Source organism: Eubalaena glacialis, chromosome 3 (genome assembly GCF_028564815.1).
Source record: "Eubalaena glacialis isolate mEubGla1 chromosome 3, mEubGla1.1.hap2.+ XY, whole genome shotgun sequence".
NCBI lineage: Eukaryota > Metazoa > Chordata > Mammalia > Artiodactyla > Balaenidae > Eubalaena > Eubalaena glacialis.
In genome coordinates, this window is record NC_083718.1 from 150,158,040 (window position 1) to 150,175,842 (window position 17,803).

A 17,803-nucleotide genomic window follows, 5' to 3' on the forward strand; every position below is an offset into this window, starting at 1 on the left:
AGATTCAGCCCGTGTTCAGCAGAAACCAACCCAGTACAAAGGAGCAATGAGAGGCCAGCAGGGAGAAGTCGGAGAAGCAGGAGGATTCTATCCTTGAGTTTTTAAAAATAAATATTTGTAAAAGTTTTTATATGCTTGTTGCAGAAAACATGGAAAACACAATAAGCATAGATTTATAAGAAAACAAAAGTCCTCTCTGCGGCTCCCTCACAAAGAGACTCTCAAGTTGGACCTCTTTGGGCTGTTCCTGGCTCCTTGAGGAAAATGGAAATGGACTTTATGAAACATATTTCGAATGAGAAATTACCGTCATTCTTCTCCGGTAATCCCCGGCAGCCCGGCTTGGCTCGCATGAAGGGAGAAGCAACAAATAGAATTTGCCAGACCCAGTCTGAGCCCGGTTCACCGAGCTTGTGTTCTAAAATGCACAGTCATTCAAAAGACGATGAAAACCCATTGTGTAGCATGCAGTTAGCAAATACGTTTGAGTGGGCCTGCGGGGTCCACTGGAGGGCTTGCTGGTGGTGAAGTTCTGGGAGCTACGTGTGTCAGCGGGACTGCCTGGGTTAGGGCCTGAGAAATGGGACCTTACAGAGATAAGCAACACCTTCCATCCATTAAAGGCAGGAGCGTGAAAGGTGGAGGAGAGCTCGGGACCCAGGAGTCAAGAGCTAGTTCTCTGCGGATGCAGGAGGAGAGGGAGGGGCCACAGATGAGGACCCACTGTTGTTACCACCTTCAGCCCATGTTGAAACTGGAGCTGCTGCCTTTTTTCTGGGTGTGAGGAGGAGAGTGCCCCGAGGCCAAAGGTCAGGGAGCCTGGAGTCTGGGCTCCCTGTCTTGGTGTCACCATTGACTTTCTGGGCAGCCTTGAGCCGGTCTCTTCTCCTTCCCCAGCCTCAGTCTCCCCAGTATAAAACGGGCAGACTTATTCTAACACCTGTTCCAATGAGACCTGTGATTTTAAAAAGAGCCTTTTTCTCCTTACCCAGGGTGGGATGGGACATAGGTGGCTAACCCCAATTGAGCAGATTGTTTCAGTAAGCAAACATGCCCTGAGCCCCTGCTGTGAGTACAGTCTACTGCTGGGCCTTGGGTGAGAGGCCAGCTGGTGGGACCAGCACTATTCCATGTCTGAGTCACAGCCCTGATGGTGGGAGCAAGGGACCCAGAGGCAGACAGTTACGATCCTGCGTCCTAGGGTCTGTGTTGAGGGAAGACCAGGGCTGTGGGACCCCAGGGGAGCCTTGCCCTAACAGTAGGGGAATCAAGGAAGGCTCCCTGGAAGAGGTGGCATATGATCTGAAACTTGGAGGATGAGCAGGATTTTGCCAGGTGAAGTGGCAGGTGATGGGAGCAGAGGTACATCAGTGCAGGCTGCATGGAGAATGACACCCATGCCTGGCATGCAGTAGTGCTGGGGCGAGGGCCTGTCCACGCCCAGAGGTGGAAGGCCCTGCCATCTCCCTCTCTCTTTTTAATGTTTTAAAGTATTATTGAAATATAACTCACAAGATTCATCTTTCTAAGGTATACAGTGTTTTGAGTATATTCACAAAGTTGTGAAACCATTATTACTATCTTAATTCCAGAACATTTTCATCATCCCAAAAAGAAACCCTATACCTATTAGCAGTCACTCCCATTCTCCCCTCCACCCAGCCTCTGACAACCACCAATCTACTTTCTGTCTCTATGGATTTGCCTATTCTGGCATTTCACATAGATGGAATCATACAATATGTGGTGTTTTGTATCTGGCTTCTTTCACTCACTATAATGTTTTCAAAGTTTATCCATATTGTAGAATGTATCAGTGTTTTACTTCTTTTTATGGCCAAATAATATTCAATTGTATTGATATACTAGTTTTGTTTATCTATTCATCACTTGATGGGTATTAGGGGTTTTTTCTATATGATTTAATATATTTAAAAAATTAAACTTATTATTACTGATTCACTTGTAGGAGTAAGAAATGATAGATCCCATGCAGTCTCTTATCTCATTTGGCCCTTACAATAAACCTACAAGGAAGGAATGTTAACTGTTTTCCAGAAGACAGCTCTGGACAAGAGCGGCTAAGTACCACGCCTAAGGGCAGGGGCCAGTCAGCAGCAGGTCTGGGACTTGAACCCAGCTCCTCCTGCTCTAAAGCCCACAGCCCATCTAGCTGGCTCAGAGACGTGTCCCCAGACATTCAGCTGAGGCTGCAGAGAAGGATGTTGAAGGAGCCTTTGCTCCCCACGGCGCTCTGCGGCTCATGGCTGCTGCTGCGGCGTGAAATGCAGCCTTGCCCGCCCCCATGCAGTCTTGTGGCTCGGACCTGCCTGTGTGTCCTCTGCCCTAGGAGTGAGCTTGTTTGTGTCCACTGTTTACTTAAGCTGGCCGCTCTGTCTCCTGAAACTCCTCAGTTGTCACTGGTCACCACGTGTGAAACAGCTTGGCAATGTCACTCTGTGAGGAGGCATCCCTCAGTGCATCCCATGGGGTGGGCCTGGGTTCCCTGATGCAGGCACACAGCTGTCATCGTCATGGGCTGTGTCACCATCCATGAAAGTTGGTCACCATCCATGTCTTCCTTGATCCTCAGATCCCCTCTGGAGGTCATCATGTTGTTCCCATGTATTTGTGTGGAAACTGAGATCAGAGGCAAGTCCTTCGCCCACATCACATAGGACAGGGGCAAGTGTCGGATCCAGACCTGACTCAGATCTTTCAGGCTCCACATCGAGGGTGGGAACATCCCCAGGTCCTGTTATGCAGGACAACTCACCCAAAGCCACGTGCAGAATTAAGAAGGAAGTCTAGTTCTTCTGCAACCTAGATCTGTCTATGAAAGTATCACACTGGCCACTGTGAATTTTTTTTTAAACGTCAACAAAACAGAGTAGTATAAAGTATAAAGCAAAAGTATAATGTATCAAGAGGTAGAAAGTAGAGAGTAAAGTATAAAGAAAAAAGGAAAAGTTACCTCTAGCTATAGTACTCAGAAATAACCACTGTTTAACATTTTGGAGTATTTTTCTAGACTTCTCTGTGTATATGATAATTATACTCTTTACAGGAGTCATACTAGATATGTTGTTTGGTAATTTGCTTTCTTCACTGCAGTGTATTTTGGACACCTAGCCATGTGCACTTAGCTGAGTGAATGAATGAGTGAGGAAATGAATGAATGACTTGTCTGCTCTCTTGTGCCACTGGACAAGTCAGGCTTTGTGAACTCTGCCCAGACTACCTTTCCAGAGCCGGAAGCCTTCGTCTCCATCCTGTCATTGATTCCCTGTCCTCTGTAGCCTTGGACCTCAGTTTCTCTGTCTGCACAGGGAGTCACTGGCGGTGACTGGTGGTGATAGAGCAGAGCCTGGTGCCGATTCTCCACAGCCCTGGGAGTGGGTAACACTATACCATCATTTCCATCCTTGCAATGCCAACAAAGATGCTGAACCCCAGAGAGATTAGGTGATTTGTGCCACTCATAGAGTGGAAGGGGAGTTTTGGGATTTGAACTTCAGCCTGGATGACTTCAGAGCACTCTTTAACCCAGAATGAGCATGCCCTGAGAATCCAGGGGGGCCAAAGCTGGGGGCAGGGGTAGCCATGCCCTCTCTGGGCTGTCGTGGTGTCCCCGCCTATAACACAGGGGCCTCCGAGGGCCGGCCAGTCCTGACATTGTGTGAGTCTCAGGTCCCCACGCAGCCCAGCCCAGCCACCTTGCTGTTACCCATGAGCCTAGGAGGACCCAGAGAGGAGTCTGGCCCAGGACCTGCCCCCAGAGCCCAGAGCCTCTGCAGAGGAGCCACCATTGGCGCTGAGCCCTGGTGTGTGAGGGAATTCCAGGCTGAGGGAACAGCATCTGCGAGAGCACAGAGGTATAAAGGTCCAAGAGCCCAAGTAGTCAGTGTAAGTGGAGACTAGAGAGGGAGGAGGGAGCTTGGGGAGCCAGCCACCGCTGGAAGGCCTGCAGATTCAGATGGTGAGAAGCTGGAAATGCCAGGCTGAGGGCCTTGGGTTGTATCCTGAAGGCAGTAGGGAGCCGTTCTGAGCAATGTTGGGGGCAGGTTGCCATTTAGGAGTCTCTCTGGCTGCAGGACAGATGATGGATTTGGGGGCAGTGGCCAGGGTGGAGACGGTGAGGAGAGTGGCAGGATTGGCATATAACTGGCACTGCCAGAGGGATTGAGTGGTCGGAAGACCTCACCTGGGCCCCACCCAGGCTCCCAACTTGATTCCCCCAGGACGGAGCTGGAGACTCCGCTCTCTGTCCTCAGCCCCCGCTAGCAGGGTGCCCCGGCTGGGCCCCAGTACAAGGCAGTGATTTTTTATTTTCTGTAAATTATTGGTGCCCAAGTCATAGCTGAGTGGCTCAGCACAATGGCATCCTTCTCTTTTTGTCCTCCTTAATTTTAGAATCCAAAGCTAAATGTTTTAATTTTACATTATTCCTGACATAATGCTAATGAGTTCCAGGTGTCCCCCTGAGTCAGGCTGTGCAGCCAGCCATCTGGGCGGGGCCCTGCTCCCCAGGACGCCCCTCCTGCCACCCTCTCGGTTCTCAGAGAAGTGCCTCGCAGTGTGTCCCTCCTTAAGGACCCCTTCCTGCTTTATCATATGGTTGTAATTTTTTTCAGTTTACTTGGTCGTTCTTTTGTGTGGTGACCACAGGGTGATTCTCCCTTGCTCGAGGGATGGAGGGTTCCCACGAGAGTCGGACAGCTTCCCTGGCCCAGCAGAAGGCATGCTTCCTTTTCAGACCCCTGAGACACCAGGCGCAGGTGAGGGGTGGGATGCCTCTCCCAGACCCTTCCAGCGCTTTCCAACCTGTGTTGGACTGAACATCTGGAGAATTTGTGTTTTAAGGGAAATAAACACTCTCAGGGGATCTGAAAAACAGTGTGGTGGCTATTATCACTAGTATTGTTATTTTCTGGTGACGTGAAACATTTAATTTTTTGTTTCTAGTCATTTCTTGCCCGTGGCCTAATGTTTCCTAAATCTGCAGACCCGTCTGCTTTTTGTTGAATGCGATGTGAGAACAGGGACAGGGCTTTGGCATCAGACAGCCTTGGGTTCAGTCCGGCTGCTGCTCTTAACCCCTGGGCGCCCTGAGCACAGGCTCTCTGGGAAAGAGGGTGATAGAGCACCTTCTGTCCAGGGTGCCCTGAAGAGCACAGACGGCGGTGCACAGAAAGGGGGCCGCACAGGCCGACTCAGAGGTGCACACCTCAGGAGCAGTTTTCCTCCCTTCTGCCTTTTCCACATCCTCGTGACAGGGCAGACAATGGTCTCTATTTTATTTATGTCAGGTCTGAACCTGAAGTCCACAGACTTGAGTGTGAGAGGAAAGAAATGTAACTTGAAAGTCTTCCTTGAACTCCCATCCTGTTCTGAGTCCCCGTAGCTGGGTAGCAAATCTCAGGCAGTTCACAAACCCCTGTGCCAGTTCTGTGGGTGGGGGGGGCTTGCACTGAACCGAGGGGTCCTCAGAGTCATTTCTCACTCTGGCATCTTCTGAGCCGTCCAGCATCCCACCTCGTCTTTGGCCAGAGCCCACCGGTCTCCCATCCATCTGAAAGGCTGCCCTGGGGCCAGCTTGGACTCAACATCTGGGTGTAGGACCTCCTGAGAGATCCAGAGTCCTGCCCGCAGGGGGCCTCGGCCCCGCCTGGGGGGAGCCCTGCTTCAGGTCCCACAAGCCTAACTGGGGGTGCTATCAGCACACCAGAGCCTGGCCCCAGGGTGAAAGGGCAGAGCTCTGAGCCTCCCCACTTTGAGGGAGCCCTGCCATCTCCCCGTGTCTTGCTTTCCCTCCAGCGTCCCTTTCCCAGCCAGACATTTTCCAGGGGTGGGAACACAGGAAGCTTTGCTCTTCCTCCCGCCTAGGCTTCTCCTGGGCTCCACTAATTTGGGGGGCTCCCTGCCCTGCTCCACACGTCCCTCAAGGTTCGTATGTTTGTTGCTTGCTTCTTTCATTCATTAACAGATATTCTCACACAAGCTCACTGTGTGCCAGGCCTGTGCTGGGCACTCTCAGATGGGTTTATGGCAGAAAATCGTTTGAAATATTTACCGTGCGTGACTCATCTCTGTCTCCAGAGTTTTTTCCATTCGGCCTCGAGACCTGAGATTTTGAAACCCAAAAGCCACGAGTTCACTCCTATCTGCTCTGCTTTCTGCCAACTTATCTCCTCCGGAAGCACTTGGGTGGAGGCACAATGCTATTACTACATACCCATTTGACAGATGAGAACTGAGGCCTAGCAGGGAAAGGGACGTTCCCAGGACACCTGGCCCAGGGGAGTCCTCTGTGGCTGAACCAGCCAGGTGCACAGCTCACAGCTGGATGTCTCTTGCACAGTGGGCCAGTTGTGGGTTGGGAGGCATGAGCAGTGGCTCCCAACCGCCGAGAAGACCCAGAGTGAGCCTGTGACCCTCAGTCCTGCCTCTGGCGGGGTTGCCGTGATACTGGTTAGACCGGGGAAGAGAGGTGTCCTGAAGACTGAGGCACTTGGTCACTGGAAAGGTCTGCCCTGTCTCTTCCCAGCTTCTCGTCCTTCCGTAGGTTGGATTTCATTTGTTGTGTTGTTGTTGTTGTTGTTTGTGTACTTGGTTCCTAATGGCAATTGACCTTCCTTCATTAGCTCGAGTTTGAAAGCTGGGCTGTCATCGTTCCTTCCATCCACGATTATTAGTGAGTCCAGGCACTGGGTTCAGTCAGTGGCAGCAGCGAGCAATGTGGAGCCACGTGACCCTCTTCAGTGTGTGGCCCTAAGTTGCCATCACAGGGCCTCCCAGAGGATCTGTGGCGGGTGGGAGAGTGGTGACAATGCTGAGGCAGGTCAGCCTGGCCTGTTTATCCCACTGGGCCCCAGGTGTCAGATCCAACCCAATTTAGAGCCATTGGATATCCCCGAAGGTAACTTAGGAACCATCTTGCACCCTCCAAGCAGCCCTGGTGAACATGCAGTCACCCGACTCTGTTCCTGAGCACCTGGGAATGGGTCACTCATGTCCTCTCCAGTAGGGCTCCCCCTGACTGAGCACAGCCCTCTGTGGCTCCCCACACCCTCACTACGACCTCCACAGGCCCCTGCTACCCCAGAGCTACACACACCAGCTGTCTGGCCCAGCCCTGCCCCTGCCCCCTCCCAAGGGTCCCAGAGCCTCACGGGACATTCCTGGTGGGAACTGAGCCCCAGATGCACACGGGGCAGGTTGCTCCCACCCAACCATGACCTCAGAAGGGAACTTCGCACGTGTACATTTGTCATGATTCGCACTGACGCGACATGAGGTTTTCTTTCAGGTGATGGGTGGAATGTCTTGGATCTCCTTTCTCCCCGGGCAGCCCCAGGGTGCTGCGGGTTATACAGGGCTTAATTCATGCAGCCGCCACCTGTGCCCTCGCCAATCCTGGGCAGGCGGCCCCGGGTAATTAAGCCCAAGGATGGCAGGTGACTGGTTTAAGGTCACACAGTAACCTGTGACAGAGCCAGGGCTGGAATCAGGTCTTCAGACCCTAATGTTTTTCACTTCATGGACCCATCCTCTGTTGTTTCTTCTTGGAATTCGGAAGAGGAGCCGAAAAGAGGACTGAGCACCTGTCCTGTGCCCAGTACCAAGGCCACACCCTGATGTCCATAATAGGCTCCTGAGGCCAGGAGTGTCACCCCCTTTGCAGGGAGCACACTGAGGTTCGCAGGGGCCAGGAAGAGGAGGAATTGGACCTGAGCCCCAGGCTGTGGGCGCAGGCTTATTTGGGGGAGGGTTGAGGCTGGAGAGAACCCTTTCATTCATTACGGTCCCACCCCTCCTCCTCCTGGAGCAGCGCTCACCTGCCTTACCCCCAGATCTTAGGATCAGATGTTGATGCACCTGGAAAGGTGTCTCCTCAGCAAATGGGCCAGGTGCTCCTGCTTCTCAGTTGGCTGTGGAGATGGAATGGGCTGCCGTGTGGCTTTCCCACCTGTGCCTGCCTCCCCTCTTGGGGGTGAGCTCTAGAGGCCGGGCAGCATCTGGCAAGGCCCAGGGGGTATGCGGCGTCTGCAGAGAGGACAAGCAGTGAGAGACAGGCCGTCCTGGCCTCAGTGCATCAGGGTGGTGTCCGGGCGCTCAGGGCAGGGTGGGAACAGGGGCTATTAGGGAAGGCCTGGCACAGGAGGAGGGGAGGGCTGAGGCTTGAGCCAAGCCCAGAAGAGCAGGGAGGAATGGACAGGCGGAGGACACTGCATGGGCAAAGGCCTGCGGCTGGAGCTTAGGAAGGGGGAGTGGGCACTGGGCTAGAGGTCAGTGGGACCAAAGGGTGGCCTGCGGCCCTGTCTTGGAGTTCTCTACGGCCACATGTTCCCTCCCCAAAGCCAAGCCGGTCCAGCTGCCGTGGGAAAATCAGGAGGTACCGCGGGCTCAGCTGGCTCTTCCCACCTGCAGCCTCCTCTCCTGGGCAGCCTGGAGCCATGGAGAGGCGTGTGGGAGCGTGACTGTCCATGGGTCTGGCTGTGTTGGGTGTGGAGATGTTGGTGTGAGGACATGTCTTTATCCACTGGCCTCTTGGAGGAAGCCTTTGCTGGATTTTGTCTCTGGGTGTCTCTCCCTGTGCACACACAGACCACCATGAGGCCATCTGTGTTCTGATACGTGAGCCAGTTTCTGCTGTGCTGTACGTGGGGCTGTGTGTCAGTGCATCTAGAGTCTGCAGAGTTTGTATGTTTGTGCCTGTGGTGGGGTCTGGGCTTGGGTGTCCTTGGGTATATGTATGAGTGTGTGTGTGTGTGTGCTGGCCTGTGTGTGTGGCATGAGTCATGATTGTGTGTGTGTGTGCGTGTGTGTGTGTGCACGCGCACTGTGTGTTGGTGTCCTGGGGTTCTGTGTCTTTGATGTGTGGCTTGGTTGGCAGAAGAGGTGTCAGAGTGTGTGTGTGTCTGCATTTGTGGGTCTGCGGCTGGTGGCTTGCTATGTGTGTGTGGATGTGTCAGCCATTCTGCGCAGTCTGACTTCTGCTGGGCCCTAGCCCCTAGCCGAGCCTCTCTCCACACCTCAAGCCATGTGCCAGCACAGGGAGCCCCCTGGATCCCACCTGTCTACTGGTGAGCAGACTCAACCTCCCCGTGCACCTCCTACTCTGGGGGGCTCTGCATACCCTGGAAAGGTGGCCTAGCCCTCTTGGCTCTCTCTGGCTGGGAACAGGAACCTGTTTCTTGCCCAGACAGGGACTTTCTGCTGGAGAAGTGCCCAGCCCAGAGCCTCCAGCGCAGTCCTGGTGAGGAAGAGTTGGGGAATCTCCAGCCCGCACCTCGCTAGCTTGAGAAATCTCCTCCCAAGCGCAGGCCCAGTCTGACCGGCTCTGGGAAGGAGGCCTGTGGCCCCCTAGCCCAGTCTATCTCTGCCTTTTGTGTGCCTCCAGCTTCTCTAGGTGGTCATGAAGGCCTAGAGAGCTGAGAGACGCTCGCCTTGGATCTCATGGCGCCCCTCGGTCCTGGCTGCCTAGGACAAGAGTGGGCCCAGGCACAGAAGGGCACTGGAGGCAAACCCAGGCTCCATCCCTCATGAGCTCGGGGTCTCTCTCACATAAACTCCCTGGGCCTCAGTTTCCGCCTGTGTAACAAGGGGACCTGTCGTGCTGGTTAATGGGACTAAGGAGACATGTTTAGGGAGAGTTTGGCCCAGTCCCCCACCTAGTAAATGTGATAGCTGCTGTTACAGTCATGGTCTCCCTCCTGCCCCCATCTGCCCGTTCATTCATTCACTCAGACGGCACTAGGTACCCGAGGCTGGACCAGACCCTCACAGCCTTCACAGGGCACAGTCCAGGCCAGTGCCATCCAGCCTCACCTCCCAGGACTCTCCACATTTGTCCCTCCCCTTATTGCCTCCACCTACCTCTGAGGACCCTCGAAGCACAAGGCCTTGAGAAGACCCTCGTGGAAAACCCATGAGGTTCAGAGGACAGTAAGTGCAGAGCAGCATCCCTCTCCCGGGGTGCAGGGTGAGGCATGGACCTCAGCTCCCGGCTGGCTGGCCTTTCAAGCTGGCCAAACACTGAATTATTTGACATCTTGGAGAAGGATCTGGTACTGTGCAGCTCTCCCATCCAAATCACTGTTGTAAAGTAGGTTAAAAGTTTGTACGAAAATGAAAAGTTGATCCCCGAATGGCCTGCCAGACTGTTGAAACCCAATATATTTTACCCTTAAACCAGAAATGTGTTTGTTTAGAAGCAAGTCACTGGCAAAGGCCAAAACTGGAGGCATTTCCTCTCCTGCCCCCACCCGTGTGCCCTGTTCCCCCAAACCTCCTCCTTGCTCTTTGTGTCCAGATCCTTAGCCAGAGCATGAGAAAAGGGCCTCCCTCCTCCTTGGCCCATGTCAGCCACAGGGAGGAAACTTGACATTCCTCAGGGACCGCTGTGTGCCAGGTCCCGTGCTGGGCATGTCCTTTTATCTACTTCTAGCAGCCGTTTGTGGTGGCCCCATTTTAGAGAGGAGAAAAATGAGGGCAGAGGTGGGACATGACTTGCCCAAGCTCGTGGCGGTCGGTGGCGAGGCCCTGGCACAAACTTCTGTCTGCGAGACCTCGCGGCCTTCGGCCTGTGGCACAATGTCCCACACCTCACATGTGACACAGGGCCCTTGATCATCCCCCAGGGCCCAGAGGGAGAGAACAGGCATGCCCGTTCTCTCACTGAGCTGGCTCCGTGCCGGGGCTGCCCTGAATGAACTCGCTCTGCCCTTTCACAGGTGCGAGAAAGGCTCGGAGACGGCAGCTTGCTGAGTGGGGTGAGCCCAGTCCTGCAGATTCGGACGCCAGACCCAGTGCCCTCTCCTTCCCCCAGCCAGAGTTTGAAGGGTCCTTGGGCTTGGTCTGGAAGGGAAGAGGGAGTCCCCTCCCCAGCTCCCGGGACGGCTCCTCTCAGTCTTTCATCTCCTGCCCTTGGTTCTGTGAGCTGCATGCAGCGGTAATGGATTGCAGTGGACTTTTTTCAATTAGGTTCTGATTTTCCCCTGCCTGTTACTATAAAACTCCAGATGGTCTAGGGCTTCATGGTTCCCGGGGTATTTTCCCCCGTTATTTGAATCTTCTTTTGTAACACGCCCCACATGTGGGAACTGGGCCTTTCAAGACTCTGTGCCTCAGCCGGGCTCGCCCTTCTCTGCTGTGTCGCCTCGGCTTTCCTCTTTGTGTGGTGGCCTCTCCTCTCGGAGGCACCGGGAGGAAGGAGGGCGTTCCCTTTGCCCAGCATCAGCTCTGCATCCAGGGCTGGGCCTGATTTTGCCTGGGAAAGGAACCCGGGATGTGAGCCCAGTTGGAAATCACGGTCATAGCTCCCGAGTACCAGCCTGTTTTTGGTGCTTTCTGTAGGGGTCCCTGAGGCGGTAGCCAGAGCAGTTAGGGACACATATATACAGACTTGCACATCAGCCAGACCTCAGATCCAGTCCCAGCTCTGCCACTTACAGGCTGTGTGACATCACTTAGGGCCAGTGATGTCACTTTTCTGAGCCTCAGTTTCCTCATCTGCAGAGTGGCGCTAGAAAGGAGCCTCACCAGAAGAGCATGTTGTCACAATTAAACGAAGCACCACGCAAAACACATATGGTTCCCGGCTCCTGATAGGTGACTGAGAGGGTGTCACCCAGTCACTAAGGTCATTCTGAATTCACCCCAGTTTCATCTTAGTACATATTTTAATGTTTATGCCTTCTAAGTAAATAAGAAAAACCTAGCACTCACTCTTACATTTTTCTAGACTGTTAGATATCTCTTCTCTTCCTTCTCCCCTCTTCGTGTACGCCTTACCCACAGTAGTGACCCTCTCTGTTGCCCATGGCATGTGAGCCTTGGCTTCTGGCCAGATAAATCTGTTGTGTTTGGTTATGTGAACTGATGTGTTGCAAATTCATCCCGAATAAGAGGTGCCTGGGTAATCCTCTGGGTGCACACAGTTGGCATCAGGGCTCTGGCCACAGGATGCTGCATATACCCTGTGGTTCACAGAGAGCACCCACCCACCGTGTGCCCAGGTGTGCCCAAGTGGATGCCCCCATTTACACATAAGGCACCTGAGCTCTGACAAGTGAAAATGAACTTGCCCAGGTCATCCAGTTCGGAAGAGTGGATTTGAACCCAGGCCAATTTGATGCTGAAACGCAGTGGTGGAGGCGTGGAGGGGGCAGACGTCACCAAGCCGTTACCAGGGCCAGGTCGCACCAGCCAGAATGCTGGGGTGAGGGTTTGTACTTGCCGAGGCACTGGGGAGCCATGCAGGGTGTGAGCGGGGAAAGGGGGCTCAGACACGCCTATAAGCTTCCGTCTTTGTTCTAGATACTGGATATCATGTGGGAATGAATTGGGAGGGGAGGGTGGAGGCAGAATGGCTGGTACAGTCACCTTGGTGAGCAGTGCTGGGGTGTGGACCAGAGTAGTGGACGGATGTGAAAGATGTTTAAGAGGTGGCATTTCCCTGGCTTAGCAGATGGTTGGATGCAGGGGCCAGGGAGGAGGGAACAGGTTTCTGGCTCAAGCGTCCAGGTGGAAGGTGGGAGGTCAGTGGCCGGGGAGTCCAACCGGCAGAAGTGGCACCAGAGTTCCCCAAGTGAATAGCCCTGTGCTGCACCATTGGCTGGGCCATGTGAATGGTCGCACAGGGCAGTTTCTGTGGACAAACAGAGTGGAGGGCATAGGCAGACTTGGAGGGGTGGTGTATATTCTGGAAACAGCTAAGAATCTGCTGAGCCAGAATGAAGGGGAGGAAGGGAAGGAGATCTAGAAGTAGAAATGGGAGTTTCTGAGGGTCCCTTCATTCAAACCCATGGGGTGGTGATTCATTCTGGAGCAGGTGAGTTTGGGGATGTTTTGATCCCAAGACTCCACACATGGGGCACACGAGTGACTTTCAGAGCTGTAGGGTTTGTCTGACATTGCTACCTTGTGTTGAAGATGGATGGGTCACTTCTTTCTAGAAGAGACGGCAGTTCTGACTGCAGCCGAGCCCAGGATTGGTGCCCTCTGGCACAGTGGGGGCAATGACACCTCCTTGCCCCCTTGCAGTGGGAGCAGGGCTGTTCCAGGAGGTGTGCTCTGCAGGCTGTACACCTGGACATGGACAACAGAGAGGAGGGGCCTGTCCAGGGCAAAATCTGCCCTAGAACCTCAGGAGACTGGAGTGTTGGGGGAGGAATGTCAGGAAGGCCCCACCCTAGCATGTACCCCGTGGGGTGCAGACCCTGCAGAAGCATCATTACACCCTTGGGTCACCATAGCATTGCCTTAAGGCCCATCCTCCATCCCCCTCAAGCAAACTGAGACCCAAAGCCTGGATGTGCCCCTTGACTCCATTTCTGTTCCAATAAGACCCATGTTTCCATTCTGGCAGCATCTGTACCCCCATGACACAGCAGTGGTGGGGCACCTCTCCCTGCTGCCCCCCCAGACCCCACACAGTCAGTGCATGGGACCCCTTCAAGCCATTCCCATCCCAAAAGGCAGCCTCACTCTCTTTGGAGGTGCCCAAAGGGTACTCCACGGGCTTGGCGTGGAAAGAGTTTTAGGGCCACACCCATCAATGGCAAACACATCAACCAGGGCCTCCTGTTCTTTACTTCTGGGGTCAGTAAAACCTGCCCCACAGGGGTGTCCTCCCTCAGGGCAAGACACCACCATCACCACCATGATAACAGTGACAACATTGATGTCCTGCGTGACATGCAGATATGGACATTGCCCCACTGCCACAACTCTGTGAGCTGCTTCCTCGCATCTTCATTTTACAGAGAAAGAAACTGAGCCACAGAGAGGGCACTGACTTGCCAAGATTACAGAGCCGTCTGCTTTCCAAGTTTGAACGCTTCACCCCAGGCTCTGACACACCAGACCGTGGAGGGCATTGAATGCCAGGCTGAGGGGGTTGACCGGATGTCAGAAGGCACAACGAGCCCTGGAGGGTCCTGAGCAGGGGTGACCTGGTTAGATTTACAATTTAAAAATAGACTCATAAAGCATTAGAGCTGGAGGGGTCTTGGGGGCTGTCTGATGATGCTGCCAGCTGTAAGGCAGCAGAGAAGGACTCATGAGAAACTCAGGTGCCCCAGCTCTAGGATTCCAGACCAGGCCCTTCCACCACTGTGTGAGCCCTGCCAGGTCCTGGCTCCCCAGGGTACAGATGGGGGGCTTGGTGGGGGAGCAGACCTGTCCAGGGCACCTGTTCCTTGGAGGTGGAGCCAGGACAGCACTGGGATAACTCCCCATCACAGGAGGTGCTGGGGCACCTGCCCCTCCAGACTGTTGCCCAGTCTCCAGCCTGCTCCAGGCCCCAGGAGCAGGCTGACACCCCTTTGATATGCCTGAGCCCACGGGCTGGAAAGCCCAGGGTGTGTTGAGAAGGTAAGTCTGGATGTCAGGCTGGAGGAGGAAGATGGGGAGTGAGGTGAGGGGTTAAGGAGTGAGAAGTGGAAACAGGACTTTGGGGGGACTTGAGAGCCCACCATGCCCAGCGGGACGTCACACACACACACACACATACGCACCCTTCCAACTCTGCAGAGGGCCAGCAGGCCCCGGGAGTTGCCACCCCAGGCAGAATGCCACTCCACTACTTACCTGCTCTGTGATCCTAAATAATAGCTACAATGACGGTATTGAGCAAGAACCTGGTTCCAAGATAAGCACTTACTGTGCAGTCCTCACAGCCACCCTCTGAGGTTGGTAGAACTCACCCAGTTTTACGATGAGGAAACAGCCTCAAAGAACTGAAGGGACTCACTTCGGATCACTCACAAATGGAGCAGTCAAGACACAAGCCGTGGTCGTCCCACACCAGGGTCCATGTCTGTAACTGTTGTGCTGATTCCCCCGAGCCTCGGCTCCTGACAGTGGGAGAGATATTTGCCCCGAGGGCTGTGGAGAGGGTACTCGATCACGCTAGGGACATTACCAGGCCTAGCAGAGTGAGTGCACAGGTGCTGAACCCACGAGCATTCCGTCCTCTTCTCCCTGCCTCTGTTAGCCCATCTCTGGGGTTGTTAAAGGGGGAGGGTCGCGGGGACCTTGGCAAGCAGCTGCAGGCAGAGCCCATCTCCCCTCAAGGCCCTGGCATGCCTGGGATGCTGGCTCTGATGGGGGCGTTGCTCTGCCAGGTGTACCTGCAACATCCTCGTCCCAGACCTGTCCTGATGGGGCAGTTGCTACCCCACCTGCTGCTACCTCTGGTTCTACCTTGAGGGATGGGTCCCCCATCATGGTGCCCTGGCCAGCCTGGGACTCAGCTCTGGGAAGTTCCAGTGGGGTAGGTGTGGGCAGGACGAGCTGGGCATACACAGGCATGGCATGGGCACAGCGCACATGCGCAGGTGTGGGGTACCTTGATGAACACGAGGGAGGCGTGTGCACCCCTAGGCTCCAGAACCCCTATTCTTACCCACCATTGGATCACATTTCTAACTCACCCTTTGCCCCATAATGAGATGCTAGCCCTGCCCGCAGGGAACTCCCAAACCCTTAGCCTGGAGGCATGGAGAAAGGGCAAAGGGTGTGCAGTGAAAACCTCAACACAGCTCAGGGTGTGACCGAGGAGGAGCAGGAGGTTGGCAGAGGCTTCTCCAAGGAGGTGGTGCTTGGGCACCATGAGTAGATGTCTGCTAAGTGAGTGAAGGAAAGCAAGGCATTCCATTCCAAGGGAACAGCTCCAGCAGGCCTGGGGGCATTCAAGTTCCCGACACGTTCGGGGTCTGATCACTCCTGTGTGGCTACAGCATAACGTGTGGAGTGTATGCAGATGGGAGAGGCGTCCAGCCGTGTTGGAAGACCGCGAACACCAAGCTGCAGATCGTGAAAAGTGTCTGAATTGAATTGTCAGCGAATTGGAAGGGAAGGTGTCCCAGGAGGGGCACAGCCCGAACAAAGGCATGGGGTTGGGGGCAATGGTGCTGAGACGGACGGCTGGCCAGATAGGCGCACAGACTGGGTGTGGGGAGATGATATACGGATCTCCAGAGTCGGGCGGACCCTCCAAAATCAGGAGCGGCACGCGGCACGTGAGGGGTTATTGCCCCTCCGCCCCAGATGTCCACCTTCCCGGCTCGGGCCAGAGAGGAACAGAGGGACCGGCTGGGAGCCGAGAGGCAGCCTGCTCCTCAGCCGCTGCCCCACCTCACTGTGGGCGAACCTGGCACCGGCCTTGCAGGAGAGCAAGGGGGCGTGGCTTGTGGCCTGTTTACTCCCCACACAGGATTTCCTTCTGGTTTCGATGCACGGAAGAGGCATAACATCTGGAAATAGGAAGCAGAACAGCTTCTAAAACCCAGCTGCAGGAAGCTTGCCTGGGACCAGCCCCAGCAGAGCATGGCCCACAGTTGTGGCCGGGTCTTCAAGGGAGAGGCTCCAGGAGAGCCCGCCCCAGACGGTTGTCTCTGGGTTCTTGTTCTGACGTCTGCCCTGGCCTGAGGGATGGAACCAATGGCTCATGAGAGGAAACCCGGCCTCCCCTGATCTCTTCTTCCTCAAGGGTCACCTCCCCCTGCCCCCCTGCCCTGGGAAGGCAGCGGGCACAGAGTAGCCACCTGGGCTTTGGCCCAGATGTGGCCTGCATCTTGTCCCAACACTGTGATCACCCCTGGAAGCCTCTGTCTCTGAGGTGGGGACATTGAGGCCGCACACTTCACGGTTGTCATGTTGTTAAACACCCGGCACCACACCTGGATGGATGGAGCAGGGGTGGGCCGGTGTAGCTCCTCCTCCTGCCCACAGCGAGCACCGTGGGAATGGCGGCCAGACAGTGGGGAGAAGGAGCCAGTCACACCAGGACTAGGGCGTGCTCCGGCGGGCAGTGTTTGAAGGATTTTGAAGGCTGAAGGGGGTTGGATGCACTGTTACGAGATAGGACATTCTTTGCTGAGTACCTTTCTAGAACAAAGGCTTGAAATTGCCTGGAGGACCCCTGCTGTTTCAAGCCTCTGGTGGGGAGTCAAGAGGGGCTGGAATGTGTGTTGGGCTGAGTGTTTGAATGCCAGGCCCGCAGGACTTCAGGCGGAAGCAACAGGGTCCCTTTCCTACACCAGAGGCTCCTGGGGTAGCTGTGTAGAGAGTAGGGAGGGAGGCGTTTGAAGTTAGAGGATTCTGGGGAGAGAGATGGGAGCTGGGCAGAGGCTGCTGGGATCGGCACTGTATTTGTTGCTCTCTGCTCATCCCCACCCTGACCAGGGGCATCACATGTCTGTGCTGTACCTACTGAATGCCCACTGCCTGGCATGGGGCCTAGTGCATACTTGGTGGATGTTAAACAGATAAACGGCCAAATGATAAATCAGAGACACTGAGTTTACAAATGTGGTCATTGTTCTGACAGCAGTCAGCATTGATGCTGTGTTCCAGGTGGGCAAAGCCCTTTGACAGTCAGTGTCCTACCCCTTGGGACCTTCATATCAGCCCGGAGTGGTGGCCACACAGTCTTAGTTTGTAGGCAAGAAAATAAGGCACAGGGAGGTCAAGGGCACTGCCCAAAGCCTCACTGGGACAGAGCCCGACTTACATCCAGGCCTTGGGTTCCAAAGCCAGGGCTGTCTGCAATAGATGTGTACCTACATCCTGTCCATTCAGGACAGTGCTGCCATTAGAGCAGCACATCATTTCCAGATGCCGATGGAGGGCAAACCTGTCCAGATCCAGAGTTGGAAAGACCACTTTTTTCTCAAGCCCTAGTGGCCATTTGTAAGTCAGGGGTGTATTTTTTTCTGGACCCACCAGGGCTTCCCAGATAGAGTTTGGGTCCTGAGCACTTCATGGGGAGCTGAACTGGGGCAGCTGGAGGCCT

General features: G+C 54.6%; 1 protein-coding gene across 1 annotated transcript in view; it reads left to right on the top strand.

Annotated features, from left to right (window-relative positions):
* GLIS1 (GLIS family zinc finger 1) overlaps positions 1 to 17,803 on the top strand; it is a 110,047-nt gene that overhangs the window by 69,065 nt on the left and 23,179 nt on the right. The window lies entirely within an intron of this gene.